The following is a 9,355-nucleotide window of genomic DNA, read 5'->3' as shown; positions in this document are numbered from 1 at the left end:
TAGAGTTAGAGAACTTACAGAAGGTTCACACGTTGGGAACATTAGAGCCTCGGGTCCGGGGAAAATCGCCGCTTCATAAAAGCATTTCATGCAAGTCGGCATCATCTTGACATGACTGGACGACGCGGCAGAATTTGTTTAGCACGCTCAATGAAATGACGGCTCTTTTGACACTCCGAAACTGAGACTCTTAAGACTCATACAAAACCGACCTGGTCTGAATCCACAATAGCCTGGAGGTCTAGGTGTGTGGAGACGCTATTGTAGGAGGAAATTATAGTCCTAAAAAATGCTTTCCAGTTTCACTGACTCCCGATAGGATGCGCAGCTCTCTCGCCCGCGCGGCCGACGCGTCGGTGCAAAAGCCTACCTCTCACCTCGTTTTGCTTTGTAAAACAATATTTGGAAGTTGATCAAGATATTTTGTTCGCCTACAGCCAGATCAGACTATTGTCTTTCAAGCAGGAACCATTTGCTTTCCAACCTGTATGTGTCTGGCCTGCTGTTCATGACCGAGTTTGCCGTGCGTTTCCCGACTGTTAGGGCTGTGTGCTTGTTATTGGGGCTAACACTCATCCACAGCTAGGTCCATTGTTTAAAGCAAGCTACTGATCTCTGTGGCTAAATCTAGGCTTCCTCATGGTGTAGTAGGCTATTCTGAACATTTCCTTTATTTGACAGACAGCAGTGACCGCTATACTTGGCTAATGTATTCTCAGTTCATGAGGGGTGCTGCAGCTCTCCAGAACCTTGCTATTGTCTATAAATAAATGATGAATGGAACTCTGGAAAGATTGAGAGTTGCAGGCTCATGTCTAGCAGAGGCAGAGAGAGATCTTCTGAAAGTGACTCTCATTCTAGTCTGCGAGAGTACAAGCGTGCCTACCCACTACAGCCATGGCCAACGTTGGTCTCAAACTAGGTACAGGAGGACAATTCACCAGAGGCACTCGAATGGAACTTTGACCGCCCTTATTCACATTTTAACATTGGCAAAAAGTGACATTCTCCCTTTTTTTGAGCGACAAGGAGATAGCCGGATCCGGCCAAAAATAGGTTCCGGACCGAAACAGTCCAAACCGAGAGGTGTTGGATCCTGTTTCCGGTGGATCCGGTCAAATTAAATCGGCGCCAGCTTTTGTTCCAGCCCTCCTTGGCCATTTAGGACATTCTTCTGAAGAGGTAAAGCACTTTGAAAACTACAGTTGTATCTGTTGGCTTGTGGTTCATTGCCTGGTGTTTTTGCATGTGTATGTGTTGTACCTGTTCCGTTGGCTCGGCCGTCCCCGGCCACCAGTACCATGCTGGAAGCCAGTGAGACCACGCCCACCCGGGAATGAAGACAGACCAGCCCACCACATCACTGCCATAATGAGAGACCCAGCGGTTAAGGAGAGAAAAGGAGACACAACTAACACTCTTAGCGCTGGCGTCCAAAATGGCGTCCTATTCCTACATACGTGCACTAAGGCTAAACTTCCACATGCGTTGAAATTAAACACTCATAGAAGCACGCCGTCAGACAGATGGAACAGTAATCTACCACCCCCCAAAACACACCCGACCCACCTAACATCCAACCACACCCTCCACAAACACACAAAAAACCTACCCTCCCACCAACCAACACAACTCCACTAACCCCCCCGTCCCCCCGCCCCAAAACCTGACTCTCCTGGCCTTTCAGGAACATTCCGACACCGTGTACAGGGATACGTGCGGCAGAGTGAGACCCTGTCCAGCCTGCTGTGTGTGGTAGAGGACTAGAGCAGGCCGAAGCCAAACACTCAGAGTGGACCGTCAGGGGACAGCAGGAACAAGGAAAAGAAGTAACGGTAGTTCCTCGGCCGATACAGTTGTTCGAATCCACGGGCAGTGGTGGCAAAGCCTGGAGGGGGAGGGAGAGAGAGGGACGGGGACAGGACGCAAAGGGCGAGTTTAGGCAGCCGTTTGTACAAAGTTAAAAAGGGACAGTGGCGAAGATTTTGTGTTGGCGGTATTTTGGTGTGTGACACTGACAGAACAAGTGGTCTTCAACCGGTTTGTGTCCAGTAACGCGTGTTTGGCACTTTTACTTGATAGGACGAGAGCTTTACGCAAGAGCGTCCGATCTTCGTTTCTCGGGCGCCCCCCTCCTGCGAGGAGTGGTTGCCTCTCGGTCCATAGGACTAGTGGGATGCTATTATATGGCCGTATAATAACAAGGGTTGAAATCTCGGGGGCGGGGGGGCTCATTCCAACAGAGGGTTTGTTCAAAAGGCATCTCTCCAACCCCTGTCCTGGAGAACTACCTTCCTTGGTAGGTTACTTCAACCAATGCTCCTGGAGAACACCTCCTGTAGGTTACAATCCAACCATGCTCCTGGAGAACCCCTCCTGTAGGTACCCAGCCATCCTGAAGCACCTGTTAGAACCAATCGTTGAGAACCACCCTCCTGTAGCGTTAATCCAACATGCTCCTGCGAACCCACTTCGTAGTAACTTCACCCATGCTCCTGGAGAACCACACCTCCTGTAGTAAACCCCCCATCGTCGAGTCTGCTCTGTTCAAATCCAACCACCGGAGACTCTTGTATTTTATACAAGTTGTAACCATGAATCAGCTTTTAACGCAGCTTAATTCTTAGAATCAGGTGTGCTACCTTAGGGTTGGGAGTGAAACTACCAGCGACGCTCTCTCTCCAGGAACAGGGTTGGAGACCTGCTTTAGAGGGTGCGTGATGACAGAGTTGACCCCTGGTCCAGTGTAATGTTGATGTGAAGACGGTGTGTGTGTGTGCGCGTACCTCCACACAGTTGTCACACACGGAGCAGTGTGCAGCGCGGGGCGGTCTGTAGAGCGGCAGGTGGAAACATTTCATCCTGACTGGATGCCTCGGATCTCACCGTCTTATAGAGCGGAGCGCGGAAATCATCTCTTGTCCTCATCCTCATCCTGGAGAACCAAATACTCTTAGTACACTAGCATGACATCCCCTTACTAGGATCAGCATAAACACACACTCACGTGTTTTTTTGGCGTAAAGAAATGTTTTAATAAAGGAGTGGCCCTTTTAAACCGTGTTTTTGACAGGGAGGGCAGTGGCACKACAGGAGCAAAATTGTCAACAGTATCTGTTTAGGAACAGCTTGTCGCATTGCCATGGGAATGGGGTGACCCGCATGTCGCATGGACAACGGGCCAACACCCTGAGAGAGAGAGAGAGAGTTCACGCTAGGTTTAGCAAAGACTGCATTTGTCTAGTGAATAAAGCACTTTCTGATTAAACCGAGTTGAGCATATTCAGGAGGGAGACGGAGAGCAAAAAAAGAGCGAGAGGAAAGAGAGAGAGGATGAGATAGATATAGAAGGACAGGGACAGAGAGAGAAAAAAAGAGAGAGGGACAGAGAGAGAGCGAGAGAAGAACAGCTCTTTATTAAGGGTGACAGATGCTGGCCTATTTTCCCTCTATTCCAGCATGGTGGTGGTGGTGGTGGTGGTGGTGGTGGTTGTTGTTATCTGGAGTAGAGCTATGAACTGACAGGAGACGACCTCCACACACACACACCCTGACGTTGATCTGTCCTGTCTATCCTACTCTGCACTACTACTGTCACACACTCAATGTGTGTGTATGTGTGAGAGAGTGAGAGTGAGAGAAAGCTGAGGAGCATGTTGAGTAGAGAGAAAGAGAGCAGAGAGAGAGCTGAGGAGCATATTGAGTAGAGAGAGAGAGCTGAGGAACATGTTGAGTAGAGAGAGAGAGAGCAGAGAGAGCGAGAGAGCTGAGGAGCATATTGAGTAGCGAGAGAGAGAGCAGAGAGCGAGCAGGCTGAGGAGCATATTGAAAGCGTAGAGAGAGAGAGAGCATGAGGAGCATATTGAGAGAGAGAGAGAGAGCTGAGGAGCATATTGAGTGAGAGAGAGAGAGAGCTGAGGAGCATATTGCAGTAGAGAGAGAGAGAGAGCTGAGGAGCATATTGAGTAAGAGAGAGAGAGAGAGAGCTGAGGAGCATATTGAGTAGAGAGAGAGAAGAGAGCTGAGGAGCATATTGAGCTAGAGAGAGAGAGAGAGCTGAGAGCATGTGTGATGAGGGACATGAGTAGAGAGAGAGCTGAGGAGCATGTTGAGTAAGAGAGAGGAGTGCGTTCTTTAACGTCTGACGTTGCTCTGCCCCGTCCCATTGCCAGKGGTTGACTGATGGTGCACTACTCAATAACTGTCACACCACAGGCCGTAGGGGACTGGTGTGTGAGGACTGATGTGCATGTGAGTGTCTTTCTAGACAGGCAGAGAACAAACCAAGTGAGGGTGTGTGTGGTGATAGCAGTGTTTATGTAAAGGTGTGGGTGTGTTTGAGGAGACGGTCTTGTGTGTGTGTGTGTGTGTGTGTGTGTGTGTGTGTGTGTGTGTGTGTGTGAGACTTGTGTAGGACGTGTACACGCTGTGCGTTAGAGCGTCTGTGTATGAGTGTGTGGTTTGGTCGTACTCACGTGAAGCAGAAGAAGAGCGTGGTGGATCCCACCAGGAAGGCCGTCGCCGCCGACACGGGCACGTAGCGGGACGGGCGAAGTGGCCGGGACGGGGAGGTGGTGTGGGGGGGCGAGGGGAGGCCACCCACACCCCCACTCTTACTGCTGCCCGGCATCACACAGGGGGAGAGGGGAGGGGATTACTCAGGGAGGGAAGGGAGGGGGATTTGTCTGGGGTGTGTGGATGGATTATAGATAAAGAGGGAGGGAGAGATTAAGAGAAAGGGCAGAGAGAGAGAGAGGGAGAGGGATTGACGGGGTTAGAGAGGGAGGTAGAGGAGTCCCCTTCTCAATCGGACCAGGGCGAGAGAAGACCCACGTCTCTGCATGTTCACCGGAAAGAGGGGGATGAAGAGAAAGAAAGGGTAGAGCGGCCCTCCCTAAACCGCGTGTTCATAAAACAACTCTGTCCCTTTGCTTCAAGTTGTGGGACGTCTATTCAACTTGACCTTCGGCCTTGTCTGAGAGGAGGGGGTAAGATAAGACAGAGGGTATTTGAAAGGGGGGAGATAAGACAGAGATAGAGGGTATTTGAAAGGGGGAGATAAAACAGAGATAGAGGGGGGGGGGGGATTTGATTGAGATGGACTCTGACAGCTAAAGGCTTAAAGAGACTCCACTAGAAGGCCTTTTGTTTTGCTGTCCTCCGGACAACACACATGTCAACATAAAAGTAGACTGGAACATGAAGCTAAACAGAGCCACTATTTAAAAGACGTGTTCTCATAAGATCGAGCTTATATAGGAGAACGACGACGACAAGTTGTGCTCAATTGTGGGCCGATACTTTTAAATTGCTTGGTTTCTCTTTTCGTCTTTAACAATGGTTCCTTAAAGCGGATTTGGGTAAATATCTTGACATTTTTAAAAGGAATTTCAAGAAATGTGCGAGAGGTAAATAACTTAATTGAAGGCGTAGTGATTGTACGATACAAAAATAAAATTGTGCAATAAAAAAAAAAAGCTGTGATATGGCTTGATTGTTTCGGTGTGGTTTAGAAAAATCCTGGACCCTCCCTTTTCTAAAGAAAAGAAGTAGGAYGTCTCAGTAAAGCAGAATGTATATGATTTGGTGAAGCCGTTTTAAAAACGTACATTTCTTATTTATTCATTACAATCTCACTCTCATCTAGTCCTTAGACTCATAAACGGTAAAATAAAAATAAAAATAAAATATTTTTTTTTAACTTTGAGGGATCAAAATGTCAGTTAGGTACAGAGGATGAGGCAGATCGCTTCGGTTGACCTGCTATACATTCCCTGTTCAATGAAAGCCCGCATCAATAACTTAAGATTTCAACGACCTCTGGTTCAGTTCAATGACATTCAGACCCAATAACCTTCTCCCCTTCCAGACGAAGATGACAGATTGCTTCCGTCTGTAGATTGTACGGTTCAGTCTGTAGCCTGTTCGGGTCTGTACCCTATTCTGTCTGTGATATAGACCGACTGAGTATGAATTTGGCTCGGACACAGATGTTGTCAAAAGGGGATGGCGCGATCGAGAGGTAGAGATCGATTGCAAGGTTTTTGGGGATTTGACGCGGGTCAAGACGTAAAAAGATCGCAACTTAACAGTTTATTTTCTGCCTCGATGGAAAGGTATCACTGTAGCTGGTCTAATGTGTAAACGGGTAAACAAAGGGGGAGCGAGTGAGAGAGAGAGAGAGAGAGAGAGAGAGAGAAAAAGAGAGAGAGAGAGAAAAAGAGAGAGAGAGAGAGAGAGAGAAAAGGAGAGCAAAATGGTCTTTGATTGTATCCAAGTGGGATTTGTGTCTCTGTGTATTCTGCTCCCTGGCTGGCTCAATCCTCAGAGGAGACAGGAAAAACAAAACATCATCAGAACAAAAGCGAAAAATCAGCGGAGACTAATATCGAGCAGTCCTGTCGCTGCTCTGGAAGTCAAGGAGTTTCCTCACTAAATAAAAAAGGCCGTCCCTTCGGGTCCAAAACAGCGTCTTCAAAACGCCAATGTGCTCGTAGGCGGACGCTCAGACTTTGTTCTTCCTGGTCGGGGCATCCCTGAGCCAACGGGAGACAAGCGGGAAGTCTCAAAGGTCGATCCCACCTGCTACAGGTGTGGGTGGAAGAAGACGTGTACACAGGTCAAATTGTGTGTGTCCCTGTAACCTGCAGTAGTCCGTGAGGGGGCACATATCCAAAACACCCTGAAAGATCCTCCTGAAAAATGGTTAAAGAATAACAAACAAAAAAAGGATTAAAAAAAAAAAAGCAATGTGAAATTGAGCCCAGAGAGGAAGGGCCTGAAGATTAGAAGCTGGAAGCTGAATCTCCCTAATGGAGGTTGATGAAGAGCTCCTCCCCAGTGTCTGTAGACACCCAAGGCCCAGCTGTGTTAGCTAGCCAAGGAGAGGAGGATGAGGAGGGCCGTTAGTTACATAAGCCACCGTCTCACTGAGCGAGGCAGCCAGCCAGCAATTCCCATTCCCCCAGGGCCATTCCTCTACTTCCGTCCCCCAGCGGAGTGCACCGAGAGGGGGGGGGCACACCCTCCCACTACGACCCCTGGGAAGCAACTCTGGGTCTCGGAGGGCGTGTCTGAGTGACTGTGAGATGTTTGTGACTCTCTAGGGCTACTTCTAGAGCAGTGTGTGTGATTCTGCGTGTGTGTGTCTCTACGTGTGTGTGTACATGTGTGTGTGTGTAAAGGGGGAGGGTGGCAGTTAGGAGAGCAGTGTGATAATCTGTAATAAAAAAAAGTTTAAATCCAACAGGTTTTCCAACAGGCACGGTCTTTCTTTTCTCTCCACTCCCGCTGGCGTGTCACTGGTGATCCTCCTCTCTTTAGTCAGATACGTCTGGCGCCTCTAGACGTCTGCTGGGATACAGCTCCTATAGGGACGGAGAGGAGGAGAGTGGGGAGAGAGACAGATGGGATAGAGGGAGAGAGAGGGATAGAGGGAGAGAGAGGGATGGGGAGAGAGAGAGAGAGGGAGGGTGGGAATAAGAGAGAGGGGAAAGAGAGGGAGAGGAAAAGCGTGGGAGAGAGAGATACACGTCTTTAGCTCCATCGTGAACCACAGGCAACTCTATGTATGGGACTTCATCGTAAACAAACAGCATTCAATGTCGAGCACCAACTAGTCTAGCAGGAATGCGTCGGTTGTTCACCTGGCTTCTGCTGTGGAAGTTATCTGCTGTTGTCACTGTGTGTGTGCGCGCGCGAGTGAGTCCGTCAACCGTGAGTGCGTCTGTGGGCAATATATATATATATATATATATATATATATATAAATATAAATATAATGTTCTCTCGGCCAGCAATCATTCTGGTTCCTAAAAAAACGAATCCATAAAAACAAGGTGTGTGATTGGGTCTGGCAGACATTCCGTTAGCCCTCCAGGGATTCATCTGAAAGAGTGTGAGAACAAAAAAAGACACATAAAAAAAAAAAAGTGTCCCGTCCCTCGTCTCCAAACAGTGTATGACAAGGTGTTGAGAGATGACGCTTTTCATAATTAGCCAACTCAAAATGGGAGTTGAGCCCAATARCCAGGGCCCCATGTGCCATTCAGACACAACCCCATGTTAGAGGGCGCGAACCGTGAACGCACGAGTGAGACCGAGTGAACGTGCGTGACTGTGACTGTGCGTCTGGGCCTGCGAAGGACACCACGGCTGGCACGAAAATGAGAGCGCGCTCCTCGGGACAGAGGGTACAACCTGAACTTGCACAATAACGACGCTCATTTTGCCATTTTTCCCCAGAAGGCCTACCTCCTCTGTCGAAAATAGGTTTTGTCCAGAACACAGCCCATTGTGCGCCACATTAGGTGAGAAGACAGCGATAAGATGCAGCACCAGAGATCAAGCTCCATTCAGACTCATGAATTTCACTCCTAAGTCCTAAGTCCTTATTAGAGTGCAAACATCAGCAAGTTATTATGATTCGTGAACAGAATTTGCATTTATAGTGGCTTAGTGCTTTTTCCTCAATCTCAAAGTGCTTAGAAATTGTATTGGGTTGAACTGTACGTTCCTCAACCAATTAGGCGCTCCCTATCTCCCCTTCAACAGTTGAAGTAGTCAACTCAACACCGGTCCTTCCCAGGGTCGTATTCATCAGGCACCAAACAGAAGAAAAACAGACAGACATGGGGAGGGACGAACTGAACTAGTCCAATAAAAACGTTTCCAATGCACAACGCTTTTTGAAACGTTTTTTTCTCCAATGTGCCGCCTATTACGCCGGCCAGGTCTGTAATTAGGGCGATGTGGTTCTAAACGGGCTGACGAATAGGGGACATGCCTGTAGGTATCAGGCTCAGCTATGCAGAGACTGGAAGTGACAGTCAGACCGGTGACCCTGAATCATTCAAACACTAATGCACATGGAGCACATCAGAGGCGGCTGCCTATAGACATAGATTAGGAATCACTGGCCACTTCAGTAATATTTCCCTATCTTGCATTACTCATCTCACACGTATAAACCGCACTCCGCACTATTCTACGGTATCTTAGTTASTTCAATTATTTGTAAATATTGCATCACCCACCTCATATGTATATACTGTACTCCATACCACGCCACTGTATCTTAGTCCAATGCCGCTTTGACAGATATATATATATATTCTTAATCCATTCCTTACTTAGATTTACGAGTATTTTGGGTATATGTTGTGAAACTGTTAGATATTCACTGTTAGATATTACTGCACTGTCGGAGCTAGAACCACAAGCATTTTCGCTACACACGCAATAACATCTGCTAAACTCGAGTATGTGACCAATAACATCTGCTAAACACGTGTATGTGACCAATAACATCTGCTAAACACGTGTATGTGACCAATAACATCTGCTAAACACGTGT

At 48.0% G+C, this 9,355-nt stretch overlaps 1 pseudogene; it reads right to left on the bottom strand.

Annotated features, from left to right (window-relative positions):
* Nucleotides 1-9,355, bottom strand: part of LOC111971334 (palmitoyltransferase ZDHHC5-A-like) — a 49,197-nt pseudogene that overhangs the window by 23,347 nt on the left and 16,495 nt on the right.

Source organism: Salvelinus sp. IW2-2015, linkage group LG13, assembly GCF_002910315.2.
Source record: "Salvelinus sp. IW2-2015 linkage group LG13, ASM291031v2, whole genome shotgun sequence".
NCBI lineage: Eukaryota > Metazoa > Chordata > Actinopteri > Salmoniformes > Salmonidae > Salvelinus > Salvelinus sp. IW2-2015.
The sequence above is the reverse complement of the archived record's forward strand: the minus strand, read 5'-3'. Positions and strand labels throughout refer to the sequence as shown.